The following is a 23,162-nucleotide window of genomic DNA, read 5'->3' as shown; positions in this document are numbered from 1 at the left end:
GCTGGTCCCTGGCATTTGCATAACCAAGAGGAGCAACATGCCAGCTCTCAGTTAGCAGAGCCCACCTGCTTCCCAGCCCCATGGAGAGAAGCCTGCTGGTGGGCTGTCAATCAAAGCTGGGGTGTATTCACAGGGACTGGGGTTCCAGGTCCTGGTCACGGCCCCTCCTCGGGGAGGAAGGAGCTCTGACCCCGGAGGAGGCGCAGGTCGAGGAAGGGTGACCTGGCCGTGGCAGGTCCAGGGCGAGGCTCCACCTGGGTCCTGGTCTGTGATCATCCTGATGTCGTGATGAAACTGCGTCGTTTCCGTTTACCAGGAAACGGGCTGACGGAGGTGAGGAGCGTCCTGACAGCCCTCACGCAGATGGTGCGGTGCAAACCCAGGCAGGCAGACGAGGGGCCGGCTTCCAAGCCCTGTGCCTGACGCATCCCGCATCAAACTGCAGACAGAATCGCCCACTTGTGGGGAAAATGGATCTGCAGCCCACAAGGCAGAAGTGGGGACGCAGTGGCTGTGGTGTCACCTGTCACGTGGGCCCTCCCCTCCCCCCACAGGAGGAAGAGGAAGTCTGCGTGCTAAAAACCCTCCCCTTTCTCATCCCCCGAAGAAAAGGTGTCCAGGACCAAAATAATGTTTCTTTCTTTGTTAACAGCTCCCGTCCCCACCCTTCTTCCCGTAAAAACCTTCCTTTGTACAACCCCTGGGAGCACCTTCCATGGCTGGGTCGGCAGCTGCCTGGTTCATGAGTCGATTATAAAGACAATTATATCTCCAAGTGTATGTGGTTGAATTTGTATTTTAACACCTGCTCGGTGATTTACATTTCATTTAACACCCAGTGAATATGGTTGGAGTGCCTGCCATTGGCTGCTCTGGGCACGTGGGACACACCAGGCCCCTGCCCCCAGCAGCTGCCATCTCAGGAACCAGCATGGCCACACGGTGTTCCTCTCGTCCCCATCTCATGGTCCTCCCCACGCCCAGACCAGCCACGTGTACTGCAGAATCTGCCCCTCCCAACTGCCCCCACCCCACCTCTGTGTCCCCGGCCCACAGCACCATCCTCTGTGGCCTGGATGCCTTCATTACCCCCCAGCACGTGCCCAGCATCTACATGGCAGCTACTGCGATCCTTCACACGACAGCTCCTTCCACGTCCTACATGTACCTTCATGGACTCGCGCTGCCTTCAGAATAAAACCCTTCAACTTGCAGGGCCCCAAGGCCCAGATGACCTGGACCCCCCACCCCTGGCTCCTTCCAGCCTTCCTCCCTTCACCTCACAAAGCCCTGCAGGCTGTCCCACCTCCTCTCAGAAAACCTGCCTCAGGGACTTGGCATGTGCAGTTCCCCTGCCGGCAATGTCTCTCCTCACTGTGTGGGCTGAACGATTGTGCCCCCAAACTTCATAGGTTGAAGCCCAGACCCTCAGTGTGATGGTGTTTGGAGGTGGGGCCTTCGACAGGGGATTCGGGTTAGATGAGGTGGTGAGGGTGGGACCCGGAGGTGGGAATTAGTGCCCTTGTAAGAGGAGACGCTTCTGCACTCACTCTGTCCCCGCCTCTGGGTCTGTCCTGCATCGGTCAGTAAGACAGTGATGAGCAGTATCCCTTGCACAGCCACTGTCACTGAGCGTGATTCCGGAGCTCCACAGACGGGCCGAGGACCCCCGGCCTGGCCACGGGGAGGAAAGGAACAGAAGCATCCCAGCATCCCTGTGGAGATGGAGCACAGGAGACTAAGCATGCTGGTCCCAGATCTGCAGGGATCAGCATTCTCCCAGCTCAGGAAATACAGCCATGAATTCTACAAGCACTTAACCTCGCGAGTTATTAGGGTTGTAGTCAACTGAAATTAGGTTTATGTACTGAGCAGGCTGGAGCTAGCTTCCTAATCAGGAGCGCTTTCTCTCGCCCGGTCCCTAGATCTCGAACTCCGCGAGCGTCCTGCTTGTGAGGAGACGCTCCATCCGGGCAGAGGAGCCCCTGTCACCCGGCGTGTCTGGGCACGCGTGTCCTGGCCATGGCTCCTGTCTCCTGCCGGCTGTTTCTGCATGGATTTTTTCTGCAATGGGAAGCTCCGGTCACAAGAGGAAATGGCTGTGAATTGGGTGGATACCAACATGGGCTCCGCCAGGGAACGTGGGCCAGGCTACTCTGACAAGGCAGGTGCTTCTGCTGAAGATGCTCTGTGACCAGTTCCCCCAGATCCCCAGGACCTGCTGCTCAGAGTGGAGGTGGGAGCAGAGAGGCCTGGCAGGACCACCCACTTCACAGGCGTCTGCCCTCCAGTGGCTCCTGGAGCCTTCACCTTGGACAGAGGTGAGGGGCTGGAGCGCTAGGGACCCTGCGGAGGAGGGAGCTGAGTCATGGCTGAGGATCAGCTGCGGGACCGAGTGGGGTCTGGGCCAGCCACAGAGCAGGGGCCTGAATGCAAGACTCCCGCATCCTGGGTCTCTCCACGCTCAGAGGGGACCTGGCCCTCCTCCAGACCTCCCGCAAAGATGCTCCTCGGAGCGTGGGTCCTGGCAGCCTGCTCTCCCTCCAGTAATGAAGGAGTTCCCTTTGGCCCCATTGAATTAATGTGGGAAGGTTCTGGCCAATTCCCCGCAGAACTCTAAAACCTGCAGAGCTTGTAACCTCCATCTAAGTGGTGCTGAGAGACCTTTCAGAGAGTCTGTTCTCATTTGCATTTTGCACGTTTATATGTTTGTATCAGAATGGGTCGGGGAGTCTGAAAATACACTCCTGGCCTTGACCTCTGCCCCATGAAGGTGAGACGTCAAAGAGGCTTGTGCGTTCAGACCCCAGAACCCTGGCACGCTGACATCCAGGTCACAGGTTCTGCTGATCTTGGCTGTGCGTAATTCACATGCAATTCCGAGCAGGGAGCCCGGAGCCGCGTGGGCACACAGCTGTCAGTGGTCCATCCTCAGGCGGGGCTGGCACTCACAGTGCCCGCACCAGGTGACTGTGGTCCCGCCCTCACCTCACCGTCCTGCAGGAATGCTGACCACAGAGAACCTTCTTAAAGGGCAAGCTCATTAATTTTAAGAAGTTCTGCCCTTTCCTCTCACTCACTTGGTCTGACAAGGACCCTGCCTAATGCTAAGATTCTCCCTTTCCCAATTATCTCGTGCCTCCAATGCGTGGGCTGTCGAACTCTGAGAGCTTTGTAATGCCTTGGATTCTGAGCCTGGGTTAGAATGCACGGCAGTACCAGCGGGGGTTGGACAGCACCAGTGGTGGGATGTGGTTTGCTCATTCATTTGTTCAGTGGGGACTCAGTCACTGGCATCTCACATGATAAGAATCCCACAGACATGGTGACACAGTTGCTCAGGTGACCCCCTAATCCCTCTGGGAGTTCTTCCAGGTGATAGGGAGCCCTTCCCTCCAGACTGAGGAGTCCAGGGCCAACGGGAAAGTGACCCGATGACCTCCAGGAGCACGATCAGCTCGAATGGACGTGAGTCTGTGATGGAAGAGGAGCTGTGTTGTCACGTGAGGAATTCTGGCTGAGCCATGTCAAGCCACAGGTGCTCAGCCAGCTCGTGGCAGTTCTGAGCAACAGCCTGGTGAGCACGCCTGAGCACCATCTTCCGCGGGCCTGTTATGCCCGTCAGCCACCTCCACCTGCCAGCCAGGAGCCCTGCTGTCAGATGTGAGACCCTGAAAGAGAGGCAGCATTGGTCTTCCGCAGTGTCAGCATCGTTGGCACCACCAGGTGAATAAATCAATTGAAATTCTAATTTAATTGACATATTTATTCCCAAGATTTATTATTGGTTCATTTTATTCCCATTTGATAATGTTTCATTTCTTTCTTGTTTAATTTCCAATGCACACTGAATATCTTCATTTATCTTATTGAGCACACTAAATAGAATAATAATTATTATTTTAAAAATATTTATTAAATTGGGATGACATTGGTCAACATGAACATATAGGCTTCAGGTGTGGGTTTCTATGTTACAAGATCTGTATATTGCACCGTGTGTCCACCACCCAAAGTCAAATCTGATCCTGTCACCGTATATTAGGACTCCCCTTCCCCCCCCCCTTTCCCTCTGGCAACCATCACACTGATGTTTGTTTTATATCCCACATATGGGTGAAATCACATGGTTCTTAGCTTTTCCTGACTAACTTATTTCACTTCACATAATGTTCTCAAGGTCCATCCATGTTGTTGCAAAAGGTGCTATTTCATCCTTTCTTATGGCTGAGTAGTACTCCATTGTGTATATGTACCACATCTTCTTTATCCAGTCCTCTATCCCAGGACACTTTGATTGTTTCTGTGTCTTAGCCACCATGAATAATGCTGCAATAAACAGAGTATTGCATATATCTTTGGAAATACATGATTTCAATTTTTTTCAGGTAGGTCGTATCATAGCTCTAGTCTTAATTTTTTGAGGAATTGCCAGAGTGCTTTCCATAGTGGTTGTGCCAGCCTACATTCCCACCAGCAGTGAACGAGGGTTCCCTTTTCCCCACCACCTCTCTAACACTTGTAGTTGCTTGTCTTGTTGATAATGGGCACTCTAACTGGTGTGAGGTGGTATCTCATTGTAGTTTTGATTTGCATTTCCCTAATTGCCAGTGAGGTTGAACATCATCTTTTCATATATCTATTGGCTCTGTGTATGTCTTGGGAGAGGAGGTGTATTTTCAGGTCCTCTGCCCACTTTTTGATTGGGTAGTTTGGTGTTGAGTTTTATGAGTTCTTTATATATTTTGGAAATTAAACCTTTGTCGGAGCTACTGTTTGCAAATATCATCTCCCATCTGCTTGGCTGCCTCTTTGTTTTGTTGTCAGTTTATTTTGCCGTACAGAGCTTTTATAATTATTTTAAAGTACTTTTCGTCTTCTTATAGAAAGATTTCTCATCTAGAATAAATTGTTTTACAAATGTTATTTATGGGGGACTGTATCCCTAAGCCTTAGCATTCCTTACACATTCTGCATTTCGGTTTAGGGAAGAAGCTTTCCCGTTGGATTGGTTTTGTTGTTGTTTTACTGTTTCCCTCCTGTTCTCTGTTTACCCCTCTAGCTGTGTGGTGGCGGCCTCTGGATCCTCAGTTCAGAACCAAGTCTTTAAAGTGTGATCCAGGGTCCCAGCCGTGAGGAGATACAGATCCACCACCACAGAGGGAGCAGCTTTCCCTAGCACCTGGCTCTCGGAAGCTTCGTGTTCTACTGCCCATTTGCACCTTGGCTGGCCCTTCACTGTGGCCTCAGGCAGCCTTCAGCAGGGTTTTCATGTTCAAGTTCTTGGACAAGCATTAAGACCCCAATTCCACACGCTGGCTTTGACACTGATAGCCTGACTCTGGCTGCCCCTTTTCCCATGAAGCACTTTAAAGGCCCTTTGGCCTGTATAAGCCACGCTCCTGGCCCTGCACCTGGAGCCCCGTTGACCTAGGGTCTCAGCCCCCTCACTGCTCAGCATTTCTGCAGCTCCTGGTTCACAGAGCAGGGTTTAGCTCCCTTCTGAGCTCAGAACTGTCTTTCTACTTTCTTCTTCTTTTTAAAAAAGATTTCATCTATTATTGCTATGTTTTTGGAGCAAAAGGGACGCATCAAAGCCTGAGCTCACCATGCCAGCCTGTCAAAAACGAAGGGCATTTGATCTTTGCTGCGAACTGGCCTGGAAGGTTCCTAGAGATTCGTCTTCGTAGAGACGTGAGAACGAAACGAAACCACATGACCTCAGCTTGCATGCATTCGACTGGAAGCCAAGGAGCTCAGGATACTGTAGGGGAGCTGGTGCCCAACCCCGCTTTGAAGAGAGAGCGCACGATTCCTATCTGTGCACAAACCACAAAGAACTTCGGGGAGTTGAGGGAAAGCATGCAGCACCGAAGCCCCTTTCTGTGGCCATTTGAATGAGAGCAGGAATGCTCATCTCTCTGTTTCGGGCCATTGACGCATTGCTGTTCTCAGGAGGCGCCTTTGAAGAAAAGCCGAGGGCGGTTGGGAGAGTCCCGCCTTGGGCCAGGCCCCTGGGAACAGCTGTCTGTTGTGGAGCACAAGTGCTGCCTCCGAGAACACGTGCACCCGACGCTTCGTTCCTTTACAATTCAGTGCAGACGACCCCACACGTACATGATGGTGGGCTTCTCCCATCCTCCAGCCTGAGAGTGAACGCAGTCCCTGTGAGGTATGTGAGGTTGCTCTGGTGTGTTTAGCAGGAAGGTTAGCTCTGGTTTAGAATGAGGTTTAAGAATGGATTCACGAAAACAAATAACAGCCATCGGATACTGTATGCCCTTGAGTGGAGGAATAGAGGGCGGAGACAGCGCCCAGATGGGCTCCAGAGAACAAAGCATCTGTAGTCCGGACGCTGAGGATTCAGACGTGCCCTGGTCCAGGTCCAGGCTGCCTGGTTGAGCTCTGCAAACACCACTCAGGCTGCAGGTGGCTCTCCATGGTGCTGAAACGCCTCTCCACTACCTCCTGACCACCCCTCTCCCCCGCCCCAGGACTGCACATCTTCCCAGGATATCTGGGATGGTTCTGAAGCCGGGAGCCTCTCCCTCAAGTGAACCTGGGCCGGAGCACGCGGCTGGTGTCAGTGTGGAGAGGCTGGTTCTGCAGCCAGGCTCCCCAGGCAGGAATCTGGACTCCCCGCCTCCGGCTGCATGCCGCTGTTGGCATTGCTTCTCTCCTGCCCGCTGTCTCCTCTGTGTGCCAGGTGTCCTGAAGGCACAGCCAGCCCTGGCCTTTGGAGGGCCTCAGGAGGTCATGAGCCTGGCACAGAGCCCAGCAGCGGGACATGCACATGCTCAAACATATGTGATTAAACCTGTAATGGTTGTGGACAAAGCACCAGCTCCATTGGCACCCAATCCCGGCTCGGCACTCACTTCTTCCGTGACCTGGAGCGGTCCTGCAGCCTCGGTTGTCTCTGGTGACAGATTGGCAATGGGCCCACACTCTCAGGTCTGTGGTGGGAACTACAGGAACGAAGCCGCACATGGGAGAAGGGTGTTACCAATCCCGGGTGTTCACCACACACTCCTCACGTGTGCGCCTTCCTGCGCTCTTCAAAACTTACAGCAAGGGAGCTAACGGAACCTCAGTTATGAAGACCTATCGGATCGTGAACAGAATCGCATAAATATAAATCACACTGATAATGCCTTGGGCAGGGGAACGGGCTTGATTATTATTAATATAGGACACACAGCCTGCTTAGGGACACGCTTGATAAGAACTGGAAAAATATGCCAGGAAGTATTCCCACAGAGATCTTCAGGTGCAAGGAATGAATTTCTGCAGAGAAAACGAGGCCCCTTCTCCACACAGTGCTCAGGCAGACACCCTCTCTCCCTGGGCATTACCGGAGGCTCGAGGAAACGCACCGAAGACCCATTCCTTCCAGTCCAGTCTCCTTCGAGTCCCGTTTCCTGCTCAGATTGTGTCTGGGATGATCGGATTCTTTATGAAGGGTAGAAACGAGGAGCCATTTTAGTTAATGGCTCAGAAATTTCAATTATATTAATGTTGAATTAGTGCTGGGCGCCAACAGTCAATTCCCCTCTCCTTAGACACATTATTAAGCGAATCTCTCTAAGTCCAGGTTGGATCAGATGATAGTCCCAATACTTGTGCTGTCCTCACAATGAACCAATACGTTTCCTGATTCTAAATGACAACAAGATGAAGTCGTCACATACAGTCGTAAGCATCCCGAAGCCTAAAGATATTTGCTGTTTTCCTCAGTAACCATGTTTTTCTTCCCGGTGCCCAATTTGTATTTTCTAAATCAGTAAAAACTTATTGGATATGACTTGGGGGTTCGCAGAAAACTAATTGAAATAATGTTTTATGTTAATGACAACATTTCAGAAAAGCAGCAACGATAGAAAAATCACGGACAAAAGACCACGTCTTACAACCTCTCCCCGCATCCCCGTCTTCTGTTTTTAAATTGTTCATCAAAGCCGCCGACATTGCTTATGGGGAGACACAATAAGCCTTTATATCCCCAAAGCTTTGAAAATTATTCCCTGTGCTTACTCTTTTGCTTCTGAAGGGAGAGTATCCCTTTAAATTGGAAACCTGCTATTATTTGTGTCTGAAATGTCGGAAAGAACGAGTTGGGGCTGCGCTGCTATTAACAGCCCGCTGAGGGGGACAGAATAGACGGCCAGGCCGCGGGAAGGCCATTCATCGCGAGGCGTGATAACCAGTCACTTGCCTCCATCACGCCCCGCACCTGCAGCACCAAAGGCCCAGCTCCCCCTTGTATGGTATCAAGTGTTTCATAATTTCAGCCTCTCTCTCACTTACAGCAAGATTGTTTCTTTTTAGAGAGCTTACAAGAAGATTGGGTTATTATGTTTCAAAAGCACAGCAGGCAGGGATGCAGGCACTCGCCCAGCACCACCCTCCCCAGGGTGCGCTTTGGCTCCGGAAGTCAAGCCTGGCCTCAGGCATCTCTGGACGCAGTGTCAGAAGCCTGGTGCTCTGAAGTGCTGGAGACGAAGGAGAGAACCCAGGCTTCGAAGTTGCTGATTCAAGAGATCAAGTGTGCTTTGATGATGTGTCCTGTGGTTATGGGAACATCGCCCCAGCCCCCGAGAAGGCTTCTGTCTCAAGGAACTTCACAATAAGTATGGATCTCAGCTGTAAATGTGGATAAAAATGACAATAACTTTTCTTTTTCTTAAAAAAAAATACGTTTTTCAATTTTTTTGAGGGAGGAAGGAAAGGGGTGAGATAAAGAGATAGAAACATCGAGAGAAGCATCATTGATTGGCTACCTTCCGTATGGATCTCAGCTGTAAATGTGGATAAAAATGACAATAGCTTTTCTTTTTCTTTTAAAAAAATATGTTTTTATTCAATTTTTTTGAGGGAGGAAGGAAGGGAGAGGGATAAAGAGATAGAAACATCGAGAGAGGCATCATTGATTGGCCACCTTCCGCGTGCCCCCTACTGGGGATGGAGCCCATAACTGGGAAATGTGCCCTAACCAGGAATCTAACCGGTGATCTCTTGGTTCGTGGGTCGATGCTCAACCACTGAGCTGCACCATCCGGACTTTTTCTTTTCTTTTTAAGTTATCTAAGATCAGTGTGACAACAGTATCCCATATAATAAAAGCCTAATATGCAAATTGTTCCCTTGACCCGGAGTTCAAACTCTTGCTATGATGTGCACTGACCACCAGGGGGCGGCATGGGTGGGCCCCAATGAGAATGGAACCGCGGCAGGATGGTGGAGCAGATGAGCAGGCAGCACCAGGCCAAGGTGGGTGTGAGCGGGGTGACCAGCAGTGGCGGTGGGGGCAGGGTCGCTGCCCAGCTCCCAGGTGCTAAGGGAGCCAGGCAGGGGCCTGATGAATCAGGCAGAGCGGGGCATGCAGGGGCCTGGGGACCCAGGTGCTGCCCAGGACCCAGAGGTCAGCTGGGACCTGCCCTTCCACACCAGACGCTTGCACTTCGATTACCAGCCAGGCCTAGGGACTTCACCCATGCACGAATTTCGTGCACTGGGCCTCTAGTTATATATAAAGCAGCTTTCTCAATCTTTGTCCTTCCATCTTCTCTTTTCCCCTGAAATTCAATCATGAATTTCCGCCATGAGGGACGGAAATTCAGCTTGCATGTCCCGGCCATGATGCAAACACGGGGGAAGCCATCCGACGTGCCCATGTGACATCTCTGGGCCAAGATGTCACCTGTGTCCGGGGCTTGTGGGCCTGGTCTGTCCCCACATTGGGGAGAGGCAGGAGCTCTCACGCCTGCTGGGGGCTGTGTTTTTAGGCCCAGGGCCCCTGGCCTCCCTGGAATCTCATGTCCCGAGCCCGAAGACCTTGCAGGCATGTCGGCTGAGTGTCCCCCCCACATTGAGGGCTTCTCACCTCAGACCAGTATTTGAGAGACTCATGCACACTGGACGGCTGGCCCAGCTCACCCCAGAACAGAAGCGGGGTTGGCTTCACGCGGTGGGTTCCTGCGCAGCAGTCCAAGGTCAGCAGAGGACACAGACGGTCGTCTCCTCTGCGAAGCTGCTCTTGTTGACGGTGCCTGGCGTCCAACTCCCAATTCATCTTAGTACTTAGCACGAGGACAAAACGACGCTTCCCTGGTGACACGGCATTTTTCCTCGACTCCGACAGGAAGAATGACTCCCCTCTGAGCTGGAAGGTCAACAAGCTGAGCTCCACACTTAATATTCAGACGGAGCAGCTCCGGGGACAGGTTTGGCTGTGATCACCCCATTCTCTCCTCGGACTGCAATTGCCTTGTTTTAGAAAGTTACACACATGCACATTTTTCTCTTGTAAAAGCTTTTATCTACTTATATAATTTTCATGCCGTGCCGTTTATGAGTTTAAAGTGTCCAATTCAATGGCGTTAAGTACATTCACAGGCATGTGTCAACAGCACCATGTCCATTTTAGAATATCTTTATTACTCCAAAGAGGCTCTCCACTCGTAGCCCTCACCACCCCATAGCGCCCAGCCAGCCGCTAATCTGCTCTCTGTCTGGAGAAGTCCCCTGCTCTGGACATTTCATATAAACGGGATCCTACAGTACGTGGTCTCACTGAGCGTCACGTTTCCAAGGTTTGTCGCGAGTTCACGGCTGAGTCGCATTCCATTGTAAGGATGGACCCCGTTTGTCCGCTCAGGGCTGATGAGCATTTGGGTGGAGCAGAAGCCATGCTGGCGTCCATGCCTCCCCAGCTGCGCCCTCCCCCTCCTCCCCGCCCCGTGCTCCATCAGGACGGTCTTAGGCAGTGGGCAGCATGTGCGCTGGCTTCTCGTAGGTGCAGCCACAGGCAGCCCGGCAGGAGGTCCAGGTGGCCCAGTCTCAACCTCAGGTATTTGTCGTGGCTCAGACTGGCAACTGAGGAGTCGCTCCAAAGCAATCGAAGCTGCTTCTTGCGTTTCGTAAACACGGAGGGGCTGCCGTCTGCCCCAGGCCCCCACCATGTGGGCTATTCTAGTTTCGCTGTTTAAATTTTACGACTGTAACGTTGGTCTTGTCACAGGCAATTGGTGGTGTAGACAGTCTTTCTGTCTCTTCCTCCTCCTTTTCTAGCCTCAACTTAATCAGATTTAGCAAGTAAAACAGTGTCTTTTCTCTTGGGAGACACACAGGTGCAGTGAAGACCCTAAGGTCAGTGCCGGGCCCCCCCCAGGGTCTGTTTCAACCTGGATGCTTAGCTTCGGTCCCAGGGCTCATGAGGCTGCCGTGTCAGTGGGTCCTGCTCTGTCCTGCAAAGGTCACGCCCAAAGTCGGCCGGCCAACATGCGGCTTCCGCAGCGCTGCTTTGCCGCAGAGGGAGCATGTCACCACTCTCACCTCGGCCTGGCCACCCGCGTGAGAAAGCTCTGTCCAGGGCCAGCTCCTCGGCCCAGAGAGCGTGGTTGTACTGAGTGTTTAGAGCACCCACTGAGCCGTTAGCTTCAGGGGCCACTTAGCTGTCAGACAAGCAGGGAGGGGCATCCGTCATTGAGTGCCTGGCCCTGGGCCCCTGCGGACTGTCATCATTCCCCTTACAATGGTGGACATCAAAGACAAAGCCCAGCTCATCATTACGTGAAATTTGAGAAATATGCAAGTGAGCACACCCTGAGCGCGGAGAATGACAGTACCTTTCCCATCATCCCAGTTCAAAGGAAACACGCACTCCCATGAGCTGTGACATTTCCTGGATGGTATTTCAGCAGGGCCCCGGCCCCTCTGCTTGTGGGCAGTGAGTGCAGGCGCCCCTCACAGCCCAGAAGGTAAGAGGGGAAATACTCAGGCCAGGAAGTCGCACTGTGATTCCAGGGGCCGTAAGATGCATTAAGACACACTAAGACAATCTACACTGAATTTGCACCTCGGTTTTTCGGGTAACATCCCTACTGTGCAACTTCACCCTTCGCAGGACGAGGGCTTCAGGCTGCCGGGCAGGTGTCTCAGGCTGGTCATGAATTTGGCCTTGGGGAGCTGATGGCCCCATCGGTTAGTGGGGTGGGCCTCCTGGGAGGTCCAGGACCAGGGCGGTGTCAAAGACAGATTTGTTGTTAATCCTCACCCGAGGATATTTTCCCCATTGATTTTTAGAGAGAGTAGAAGGGAAGGAGGGACAGGGAGAAAGAGAGAGAGAGAAACATCGATGTGAGAGACACATCAATGGGTTACCTCCTACATGCCCAACTGGGGCCGGGGATTGAACCTGCAATCAAGGTGCCTGCCCTTGACTGGGAATCGAACCCTCAGCCCTTCTGTGCGTAGGGCGACGCTCTAACCACTGAGCACACCGGCCATGGCCAAAGACAGAATTTTATAAAAATTTAAATTAAGTCCTGGAAGCCACAATGTCTGAATTTCTAATTTTTTTTTAAAGTTTGAGACGAAAAGTAGCATCACAACCCTTCAAAGGGATCGACATGTTTCTGTGACTCCCAACAGCATCAGAATCTCAGCAGAAAAAGACCCTAACGAGGTTGAAAGTGTCCATCCTTCTCCTTTTTTCCCGACTTATTCTGGCTCTGAGTTTAGCTTTGAGAGCATTTGAAAACAAAACAAACCCGGTCCCCCCCAGCATCCCCTCCTCATTCCCTCGTGGAACAGGGTACCACTCCCTGGTCTTGGAGCGGGAGGCTGAGAAAAGAGAGCAGCAGGGGAAACTGAGGCAGGAGGGGACGCGCACACTTTGACTGACTCCTCAGGTGAACACTGGCGGCACCACAGATGCGGTCGGTTTCGTGTTAGGACCTGCTAGTCGTGTGTCCTCTCCACACTGGGACAGTCCGGAAAGAGGATGTCCCAGGAGCTGGGCGCCAGAGTGGCCAACTCACAGGAATTTAGGGAATTCTTCCCTCCTTCCTTCCTTCGTTATTTCTTTGTTGTTTTCTTTTTTAAAATATATTTTATTGATTTTTTACAGAGAGGAAGGGAGAGGGATAGAGAGTTAGAAACATCGATGAGAAAGAAGCATTGATCAGCTGCCTCTGCACACCCCCTACTGGGGATGTGCCCACAACCAAGGTACATGCCCTTGACCGGAATGGAACCCGGGACCCTTCAGTCCGAAAGCCGACGCTCTATCCACTGAGCCAAACCGGCTAGGGCTGTTGTTTTCTTTTTTCTCTTTCCAAGGGCTTTTGAATCGCTGCCCTTTGTTTACAGCAGTGACCACGTTAGAAGGAACACGGAAAGTCCAGGGTGACAGGAAGGGCCGAATCGTGGGCTCCTGCCTCACACTTCCGATGGCGGAGCTTTGGGCGAGTCCGGATCTGGGTCTCATGGGCCACCTCGAAGGCTCTTCCTCACTGGGGCCACGTGGCAACCGGAGGCAACCTCTTTGGAGACATCCATGCCGTCTTGGCTCTCCTGCCCACAGCTGAGGGCTTCCCCCGACCCACACAAAGCCTCACCCACAGTGGCCTCTCCGCCATCACTCACGGCTGCGGGACGCCCCTCCCCGGGGGCTGCTAAGGACCGAGAGTTTGCTGAGGACAGAGCGTTTGCCCGAGGTCACTTCCAGCCACCAGCGGGTCACTTTGCAAAACACCTTCCAGCTCCTGTAAGCTGCTTGCAGTGGAGGCCAAGGTGGGGGCAGGAGGGATGGGATCAGCCAGGAGAGGACAGCGACAGCTGGCCGAGGGCTGCCTTCCCTGCCTCAGAGGCCGTTCTGTAGGACGCAGAGAGTCAGAAACCCCAACAGAGTGCGCGCCATGGTACCGGTTGTCTGCGTACCAGGTCCTGCACCCGCCCGGGCTCCATGGTCCCGGGAAGCATCGACTGGGGTGGGTGGGTTGCTGGGCTGACACAAATCCACTGCCCTCAAGGGCTTTTGAGCTTAGCAGCAAAGACAGCATTTATTTTAACAAACGTGCAATTGGTTGTAATTGGTGTCATTTAACCATTGGCAAAACAGATTTCTTTGGTAAATGTCCAGCAGTAGCCTGACGAGTGTGTCATAGTCACAGATGGACACTAAATGATAGGAAATGATATTGAAGAAGAGTCACTTGTAATTGCTGTGCTAAGCAGGGCCAGTTGGGATCTTCTTGGCGATGGCGGGGTCACAGAGCGCTGGGGATGGATGGGCACCCGGCTTCCCAGCTGGTGAGGGTGGGCTGTGGGCATTCCGTGTCGTCACTGGGCTGTGAGTGCACTTGAAAGACAATCTCTCTTCTCCTTTGTGCTCAGACCGCTGATGGGCTCTGATGAGCACCGTGTGTGACACTCAGCGTTTAAATGAAGGATAATCCCATGATTTATTTAGGTCGCCGCGCAGTTAATAATGAACGAGGCCGGCCCCTGCCGGTCTGACGAGAGGTTCTGAAGGGCTCACTCGGTGGTTCAGACACTTGCTACTCCTGGCAGCCTCTGGGTCTCAGCGTCTCTGATGAGCTCTGCCCTCCAGGGCGCTCTTCAGGGCAGGTGTGGAAGGCACGGCGGATGAGGAAAACAATATTAAAAACAACCCCCCGCGCCCCCCCCCCCCACACACACAGGATGAGGAGCAGACCGCCTACCTGGGAACCCGGGCGCCACTCTTCTGGGGAAGGTCTTGTCACCCACAGCGTCTCTGTAAACAGGGCTGACGATGGATTTAGGAAGGCACGTCATTCAGAGGAGGTCAGGCCCAGAACTTGAAACCTGGTAGAGCCCATGCACTTCCCAGCCCTGTCACCAGCAGCTATGGGACCCTGGGCAGCCATCGAGCCTCTCAGATTCTCGTCCGTGAAAATAAGCTACATGCAGCCCAGCTGGTGTGGCTCAGTGGTTGAGCTTCGACCTCTAAACTAGGAGGTCATGGTGCGATTCCCTGTCAGGGCACATGCCCCGGTTGTGCACTCGATCCCCAGTGTGGGGCGTGCAGGAGGCGGCCCATCAATGATTCTCTCTCATCATGGATGTTTCTATCTCTCTCTCCCTTCTTTTCTCTGAAATCAACAACAACGACAATAAAAGACCACATAAAATAAGCAACATGCAAAAATGCCAGCACCTTTGTCCACTTATTTATAGCCCTTCAGGACCCGCTCACACCCTGTGGGGTCAGCACCATCATCTTCACCTTTTCACAGAAGGGAAAGGGGTGCAGGGAGGCCAGTAGCTTGGTGAGGTTTTGCAGCCTCATTAGTTGTGCCAGAGATGGTGAGACCCACCCATCCCACGTCCGGGGACTGAGAACAGAGGGCACCAGACAGGGCCGGGCTCTGGCCTCTGGACAGTGCCTGTCTCGGGAGCCTGTCTGGGGCCAGGTCACTGACATGCGGTCCCTCCCACCCACTGCAACCAGAACCAGTTCATGGCAATGGCATTGGTCTTGTGGTCTAGGCAGTTTCTGGTGAGGTTGCCATTACTGATGAAAACCTCTACAAAGTTGTGTGAGGAGCAAGGAAGCACCAAGTATATTTTGGGGTCCCGGGCCTATTGCTCTCCGGAGAGGGTCAGGCCTTGTGAGGGGACAGTGGGGACCTCGCTGCCCGAGGGGCCCACAGGGAGTGCCTCCTGGGGAGACTGGGTGGTTCTCTGAGCTCCTGGGGTTCCTTCGGGGCCCAGCAGCCACTCTGCTTGGACAGAGAGGTCAAGCTGTGTCCCCGACACGTGGGGCTCGGGTCACCCTCCAGGCAGGCTCCTCTGGGAGTCTGTGCCACTTCCATGGGCCGTTGTGGGGTTCTTGGCTCGCGGCAGAAAAACAAGGTGTTAAAGGCTGTCAACACCCTGGAGATGAATTGTGTTCAGACGAAAGATAATAAAATGGTGCATTTTAGGAGGACTTAGAAGTCCATGGGCCAGAAACAAAACTACGAGTAGGGGCCCGCTGTGTGTCTCCCGCTATGTTCTCGCTTTGAGCGGCCCAGCCCAGGAGCTGGTGTCCACGACAGAACCAAAAGCTCACTGGCCAAAGGAAGCCAATGCCGCTAGATATTCTCAGGATTCCCCATAACTCCGCGGGCAGGGGTGCCGGGAGAGAGGGAATGGGCCTATCGGAGCGTGTTCTTAGTTCCCTTTCCAGCCAGCCTGCTTCGTGCGGCTTCCATGTCACTGGGTATGGACATGCGGACACTCAGTCAGCGTCTCAGTGACGGGCTCGCAGGCTGCGTGCCAAGCGATCACCTGCTTGGCTTCTCCAGCTGCCGGCGCAGATGCTGCTGATGGTGTGTGGACAGACCACCTTCACCGAGTCAGGGAGTGAGAACGGGCCCAGGAAGGGCCCGAGGAGGCGGCTCAGCGATGCTGCCTTTGCTCTGCGAGACCCCGACACTGTACTAAGGGCCTTGCACACCCAGGACGGTGCCCGGGGACGGGGTGCCCACAGAGTGCCTCTCACGGTCACAGACAGGCTCCAGCCTCCTACCCCAGAAACGGACGAGGTTTCCCGGGAGGGCTCATCGGTGTCCCTGGTCCCCGACACTGAGAAGGGCCTCCTGGGGAGACTGTCCTTGGCTCCAGCGGCCTCCCATGGGCGGCTGAGGCACCAGGGCAGGGGCCTCCACCCTGCTGATGCCTCTTTTTAAAAAATATATTAAAAATGTATTTTTATTGATTTCAGAGATAAGAAGGGAGCGGGAGAGAGAGAAACATCAACCATGAGAGAATCAATGATCGGCTGCCTCCTGTACACCCCCTACTGGGATTGAACCCACAATCCAGGCATGTGCCCTGACCGGGAATCAAACTGTGACCTCTTGGTTCATGGGTTGATGCTCAAGCACTGAGCCACGCCAGCCAGGCATGAACTGAATTCTTCATGGTGCATTTAACTAACAGTATTTCCAAGGATCCCCGTGCTCAATGCCAGTGTTTAAATAAAGGTTCTTAAAAAATGCACTTGGGAAAGTGTGGCTGTCTGTTGACGTCACGCACCGAGTCTCCCTTTGCGCTGTGACAGCAGTTTCCCTGGGACCCGTTGCTTGCTCTCTGCGAAGTGACAAAGCGACAGGCTGGTATTTTGGAAGGGAAGCTGGAGCTCATGTGCCAGCACCAGCAATGCCTTTGATGCGCCGAAAAAAGCACCCGGGCATGCTAAGTGGTGGGCGTGGCGAGTCCGCCTGAGCTGGGCGTGAGGCTCACTTACACGAGCTGCAGGCTTCTCGGAGGTAGAGGCTTCTGTGCTTCGGAATTCGAGGTGGAGCTGGTACAACTTACTCTGGTGGGGCCACAGCTCAGCAGGTCCCTAAGCAATGGTTTCTCAGGACACAAACTTCACTAGTAAATTATAGAAGTTTAATATAATTGATATGTAACAGCATATAATTATTTATATAGTTAGTTATATAACTTCATATTAAAAATTATCCTATATAATAAAAGCCTAATAGGCAAATTGTCCCCTCCACCGGGAGTTCGAGGGGGGGATGGGGCAGGGCCGGCTGGCCAACCTCCTGCAGCCCCTCCCTCCAGCTGGCCCTGCCCCTGATCGGCCCCCACAGCTGGATCGGGGTTGGGCAGGCCCGACCCCACCCATGCACGAATTCGTGCACTTGGCCTCTAGTACATCTATAATGATCTATAAAATAATTACATACTAATAATTATAAGTTAAACAAAGAGTACAGTGGTTTATGCCTGATGGTCAGGGACTTTTCCCTTTTTTCTCCCTCACGCATGATAGTATCCTGGTGCTCATGTGGCATGTGGCACCTGACACATGACGGGGGCCCCCGACTGCTCATAGAATGCTGGGGAGCATCTCCGTCCTGGTCCAGCTGCCTGTCTGTCCACCCTCGATGGCTCATAAATGAGTCACCATCTTTACACAGACACACATCTGACCAATACCAAACATCTGGAACGGACAAAAACAGAAACACTTATTAACTGGGTGCCATTGGCCTAAATCTTCCTGTAGATTTCATTGGCGTAGCCCACTGCATGGGTTATATTCGAATCTCTACTTGAAACTCAGTGAAGTCTTCTTCATAGTCGATTTACAACACCATGGAGATAAAGGTGGGCGAGGTACAAGCTCTGTGGACAGAAGTCCAGAATCCCGATGGCCTTGACAGTTGCCAGCAAAGCCCCGGGTTCAAGGGACAAGCCTGGTCCCCTCCAGAGGAGGAAGTCCAGGCTCAGGTTTGGGGAGCGAGGGAGGGGCTGGAACACAGGGCAGCCCAGGTCCGGGGGTTTCTAACCCCCACAGGGATCTCGCCTGCATATTGTTAGCTTCCTGTGGCCCTGGCCCCTACTTTTCTAACCATTTGAAGGAAAAAAAAAGCAATACAAAACACTGAATTCCTAGCATCTTATCAAAAACTCCCTTCTTTCTCCCTATCATTCTATCTATCTTGGTAATTTTTTTGATCTAAGTTACAGGGCCTGAATCCCCAAAATGTGTCGTGCCAGCTGGGTAGTGTTATTGCGCCATACATCACGACGGTGACATCGCTGCTCACCAACCAGCAGCCCTTACAGATGGTGGTGAGACGTTCTTAGAGACCCAGGCCAGGCAAATGATAGCAAATCCAGTTTTTCTTAATGGCCTTTCCTTATTTGGTTTAAAAAATGACAGCGCGTCCTCTAATTCCAAAGACTAATAATGCCAAAAGGGTTTGTTTTCTCCTTCAAGATGAATGGCATTGACATTTAAACAGATCGCTTCCAGTGGGTCCCTGGGACTTCACGCAGGTAATGATTAAACTATTTCCAGCACGCGGCAGCCCGGCCACATCTGTCTGGAGACAGAACGCAAGGGCGCGAGCCACGCTTAGTCACTGCCTGCCTTGCTGGCGTTGCCCTGGGAAGTCCATTCTGGAACCCGAGCCTCCTAAGGCGGCCGTGGAGAGCTGGCAGGTTTCACACCTGGAGGGACTGCTCACCTGCTGAGTCCCGTCTCCAGGAGCCCCCGGCCTTCCTCCTCCTCTTACTGGTGCCCCGACCCTCTCACTCAGGTGCCAGCTCCAGTTGCATCCCCTGAGCACTTTCTCTGGTGGTTGAGCCTAGCCTGTGTTCTCAGCACATCTCAGACATGGGAGCACTAAGCGATGCATTGTTTGTTCTCCTTGGAGGTATTTATTGAACAACTAGAGGCCCAATGCATGAAATTTGTGCAAGGGGCTCGGCCCTCACAGCCCCGGCTTCATCCGAAAGGTCGTCTGGGAGGTCATTCAGCTGTCCGGTCTAATTAGCGTATTATGCTTTTATTATTACAGATGTGTCATAACCAGGTTTCAAGAACAAACACCTATTTTAGTTGCTGCTCCTGGGGAACTCCAAGTCTCCACAGTATCTCAAGTTGTGCAGCCCTGGGCTCCTTCCTGCCCAGCCTCTCACCACACTGAGCGACGTGGGCTCTGTACGTCTGTCTATCCATCTGATTGAATGGTCCACGTGTAGCTATGACAGTGGAGATCATTACACAACATGAAAAAGAGGACGGACATCTGGTATACCCACCAGACCTGGCCACTCCACAGACTTCCCACTTCCATCAACCCCACCCCCTCCCCATTGCTTCCAGCGGTGAGAAGCCTGAAGCCGGTGCATCATTCCTCAGCCTCCGGCACCTGCAGCTTCCACCAGCGTGCTTGGCTCCCCCATGTTACCCCGAGTCCAGGCAGCTCCACTCTGCCCCTGCCGTCCCAGCAGCGGAATCTCCTCTAGAGATAGTCTGCCCTTCTCTGTTTCAACATCGGCCAAGACACTCCTCACGTGGCTCTCAATTTTGGTCCTTCCATGGACTCTTGCTTCTAGAAGTTCTCAGCTGAGATATAGTCCACTTCCCATTGCTGCTCTGCCCACGAAACTCTTGGAAACCGGCTTCCAGACTTGGCTCTACTGGTACTGATTCCCGAGTCCCACTGTCATCAGCTCCCTGGTTTCACCCCTCACTCTCTTCATGTAAGTATGATGTTCCTCTGTGTGTGCTCCCCAACACATGTGTCCATCACCCCCCGTGTGCTCACCTGAGGGCATGTGTCCATCACCCCCTGTGTGCTCACCTGAGGGCATGTGTCCATCACTCACTGGTACATGTGGTGAGTATTTCCTGGATTGAGGCTCCACAGAGGCTTCCCAGGACTTTTCTGTCACCTCCCCTCTAGCCTCCAGCTCTGGGACAGTGAGAGAGTCAACCCAGGTCAGTACTTGCTGACAGCGGGTCGCAGCCATTTGGGGGTTTTGTCACCCACCCCCATTTAGACCGTGAGCTCAGCCAGGCAGGCCGGTGTTCCTGGGTCTTGTGCGGTAGCTCAGCCACAGTGACATTGCCTGCTGACTCAGTGCCGCAGATTTCTCACCCGCATCTCCCTTCAGGCCTGCATCCACCTCTGAGGCTGCTCTCTGACTGCCCTGGCCGGGCGGGCCCTGCCTGTGCCTCAGGGCCCTGTCCCCGCCTGCCCCCCAGAGCGCCATCCTGGAAGCCCATGTCCCAGTCCTCCTTGTAGCTGTCATCCAAATTAAACACATCCCAAAGGTCGCCTCTGATTGACTCTTTTTGTGAAACGGAGTATTTTTTTCCCTTCCAAAGCCCTGTGACAGGTGTGCAAATGGTGAAGGCAGGTGTGGCCAGGCACCAGGAGTCACAGTGTATAGGGGAAGGGCTCCTCCAAAGAGCGAGGGGTGGGAGGGGGAGGGAAGGAGGGGCAGACACAATCAGTGAAGACTTGAGGACACAGGAGGTGATCCCCCTGTCTTCACCTGAGCCCTGCCTGCCCGCCCTGTGAGCTGAGCATGTAGGCATTCAGGTCCCGAGTTTCCGCCTTGCACCCCCGTGCTTCCAGCCCCCACAGAGAGATATTGGATGAGGTGTGCTGGCCGTGCAAAATCAGTGTCCATGGAACAGGAGACTGCCATCCAACCCCACGGGACCTCGGATGGAGGAGGTTCAGGCACCTGGTCCCCAGGAGGAGTGAGGAGCGCAGGGCGCCGCCTCTGTTGGGGTAATTTCCTTTAGAAATGCCAAGAGCACAGAATCTGTTTCCTAAGACTTCTCACTTTGGGTTAAAAAGTATAGCTAAGGGTTTGATTCGTTCCCGGGGGCCTGCAGATGAGTGTCCTCAGCCCACTGCGACGATGCCGGCGGCGCTTTAAATGACGGGGCGGCCTCCTGCAGGGATCTGGTCGCTGAGACACTAGACTTTCCAATTTAAAGTTGAACTTCAAGTAATAAAATTGGCTACATTTGCTTTTAATATGAGGAATTAGAGCCCGACGTCGGCCGATCTGACTCGCCGGCTCACCGGCTTATCCCGGGGAAATGACGCCGGAAAACGGCACAGCGGATGGAAGGCCTGGGAGGACCAGGGCCGATCAGGAGGCGCGCGCCTTCACCTGCAGCCGGCAAGGACGTCACGGTCACTCAGGAAGGGCGCCTGTGACCAAGGCCGACAGAGCGGTCCCTGGTGCGGCCCCATCACAGCAGCTTGGGCAGCCTGAGCATCCCGCAGCCCGGCCTGCGAGGAGAAACAGTCCTGTGAGCGCCATTGGCCTGGAGACGCTCTGGAGGAGGGGCCACTGCATCCTGAGAGCTTCCCTAACCTGGGGGTCAGACAGACCCCCTCCACCCATCACTCCAGGCTGCCGGAGCGTGTGCACCCGCCTCCCCCGCCTCATATACACACACAGAAAAGAAATCAGGGAATCAATGACTCTTAAATATATATATATATAAAATACAGCTAATGATGCAAGATGGGATTTTAGAGGTAAAAACACCAATCTACACAATTTTATGTTTTCTTTTTCATTTCTGTGTTCAGTCTCCGTGAGCAACAGGGGGGCCTCAGTGCCCACCCGGACAGCTCCCTGTAGGACAGCTCCCCTGAGGCAGAGCAGTTTGGAAGGCCACGGGTCTCTATAGCGAGGAGGGATGGCTGCACCTGGCCCCGGAGGTGCCTGCCTGCCCGGGCTGACCTGCCTGTTGGGCTGGGATGTGAGAGATGGGAACACCCAGCAGAGGGTCAGAGGGTGGGGGAAGGGAGGGGTGGGATTTGACATCCACTTTTCTCTGCTCTCCCCCCCACCTCCACACACACACTGGCTCTTTGAATTGCCAGTCATCCTTCCTCTGAGAAATTTCCAAACTTATATCACTTAAACGATAGCCGTTCTAACGGTTTTTTGGTGGCGATAGCTCTAATACCACGACTTAAAAACCCTGGCGACCTTAGAGTTCTGCGAAATCTCTCTTCGCTGGGGAGTGCATCAGACCGTTGGAAGCCAGGCTGGGGAGGGAGGACAGGCTTCTGGGGTCTCCGAGTGATGTGGGCCTGTCCTCTGAGGGCGCCTGTCCCACCCTTCACCCTCCAGAGCTCGCTGCTCCGCCTCCCCTTCGGATGCCAAGCTGGCATTCTCGGCCTGGCCCCACGGAAGGCTGGGTAGGCATTTCAGCCTCAAACATCAATCCACCTCCCGTGAGAGATGGCTCAGCCCCCGAGCGGAGCTGGGCGGATTTCAAAGGCCTCTAACAAGCGCGCACCGATCGCTTCCTGAAACTGCGGGTCCTCCGTGGCGGGGGAGGGAAATCATTCCAGTCATTAACGCCCCTGGCTTTGCTTCAAAGGCTGTGGGTTCTGGAGGGAGAAGGCAGGCCTCTCACGCCTGCCTGGGAAGGCGTCCCTTCTTTTATTCATAAGCCTCTTTCTCATTAGCCTCCTTATGGATCCGGGTGCTGGGGTGGGGGAGGGGGGCACCCACGCCCTCAGAGGAGCCAGCAGAGCCCTCGGCTTAGAGTTTTGTTCTGAGAAGAACGGTTTCGGTTCATGCACTGTTCCCACGCCAGCTGTTGTGTGGCCTGTTCAGGAAACAGCGGTTTCTTCCAGAAACCCACAACCAAGAGCACTTTTGTTGTTGATTAAGACGCAGATGCTCAGCAGCCTCCAGAGGCCTTTGCTGGGCTCGCTCCGAGGAATCAGCCGCTCTGGGCCTGAGCCCTCGGCCCCGAGGCTGCCAGAACCTTCTCCTAGGGGAGCGCCAGGCTGCGTTAGGGCCACTGGAGTTGGGGTTCAGAGGAGCCCGTACCTGGAACAGAGCTTGTCTGCCAGGGAGGGTGGGCAACTAGCCTACAGCCTCAGTGCCTGACCTCTGGCCCACGCAGGCTGAGCCGAGAGAAGATGGTGGAGCGTGGCAACCCTTCCCTTCCCTTCCCTTCCCCTCCCCTCCCCCTCCTCCCCTTCTCTCTTCTCTCCTCTCTTTTCCTCTCCTTTCCTCTCTTCTCTTTATTCTTCTTTCCCCTCCCTCCC

The 23,162-nt window shown here is 53.5% G+C and overlaps 1 long non-coding RNA gene across 1 annotated transcript in view; it reads left to right on the top strand.

The window, feature by feature from the left end:
- The window catches only part of LOC102254344, a 61,219-nt gene that overhangs the window by 35,029 nt on the left and 3,028 nt on the right, over positions 1 to 23,162 (top strand). The window contains exon 3 of the long non-coding RNA XR_001364699.1: positions 19,134 to 19,821. This is a non-coding gene — a long non-coding RNA (uncharacterized LOC102254344). The remainder of the gene's footprint in view (positions 1 to 19,133; positions 19,822 to 23,162) is intronic.

This window comes from Myotis brandtii, unplaced genomic scaffold (genome assembly GCF_000412655.1).
Source record: "Myotis brandtii unplaced genomic scaffold, ASM41265v1 scaffold604, whole genome shotgun sequence".
NCBI classification, from domain to species: Eukaryota; Metazoa; Chordata; class Mammalia; order Chiroptera; family Vespertilionidae; genus Myotis; species Myotis brandtii.
The sequence above is the reverse complement of the archived record's forward strand: the minus strand, read 5'-3'. Positions and strand labels throughout refer to the sequence as shown.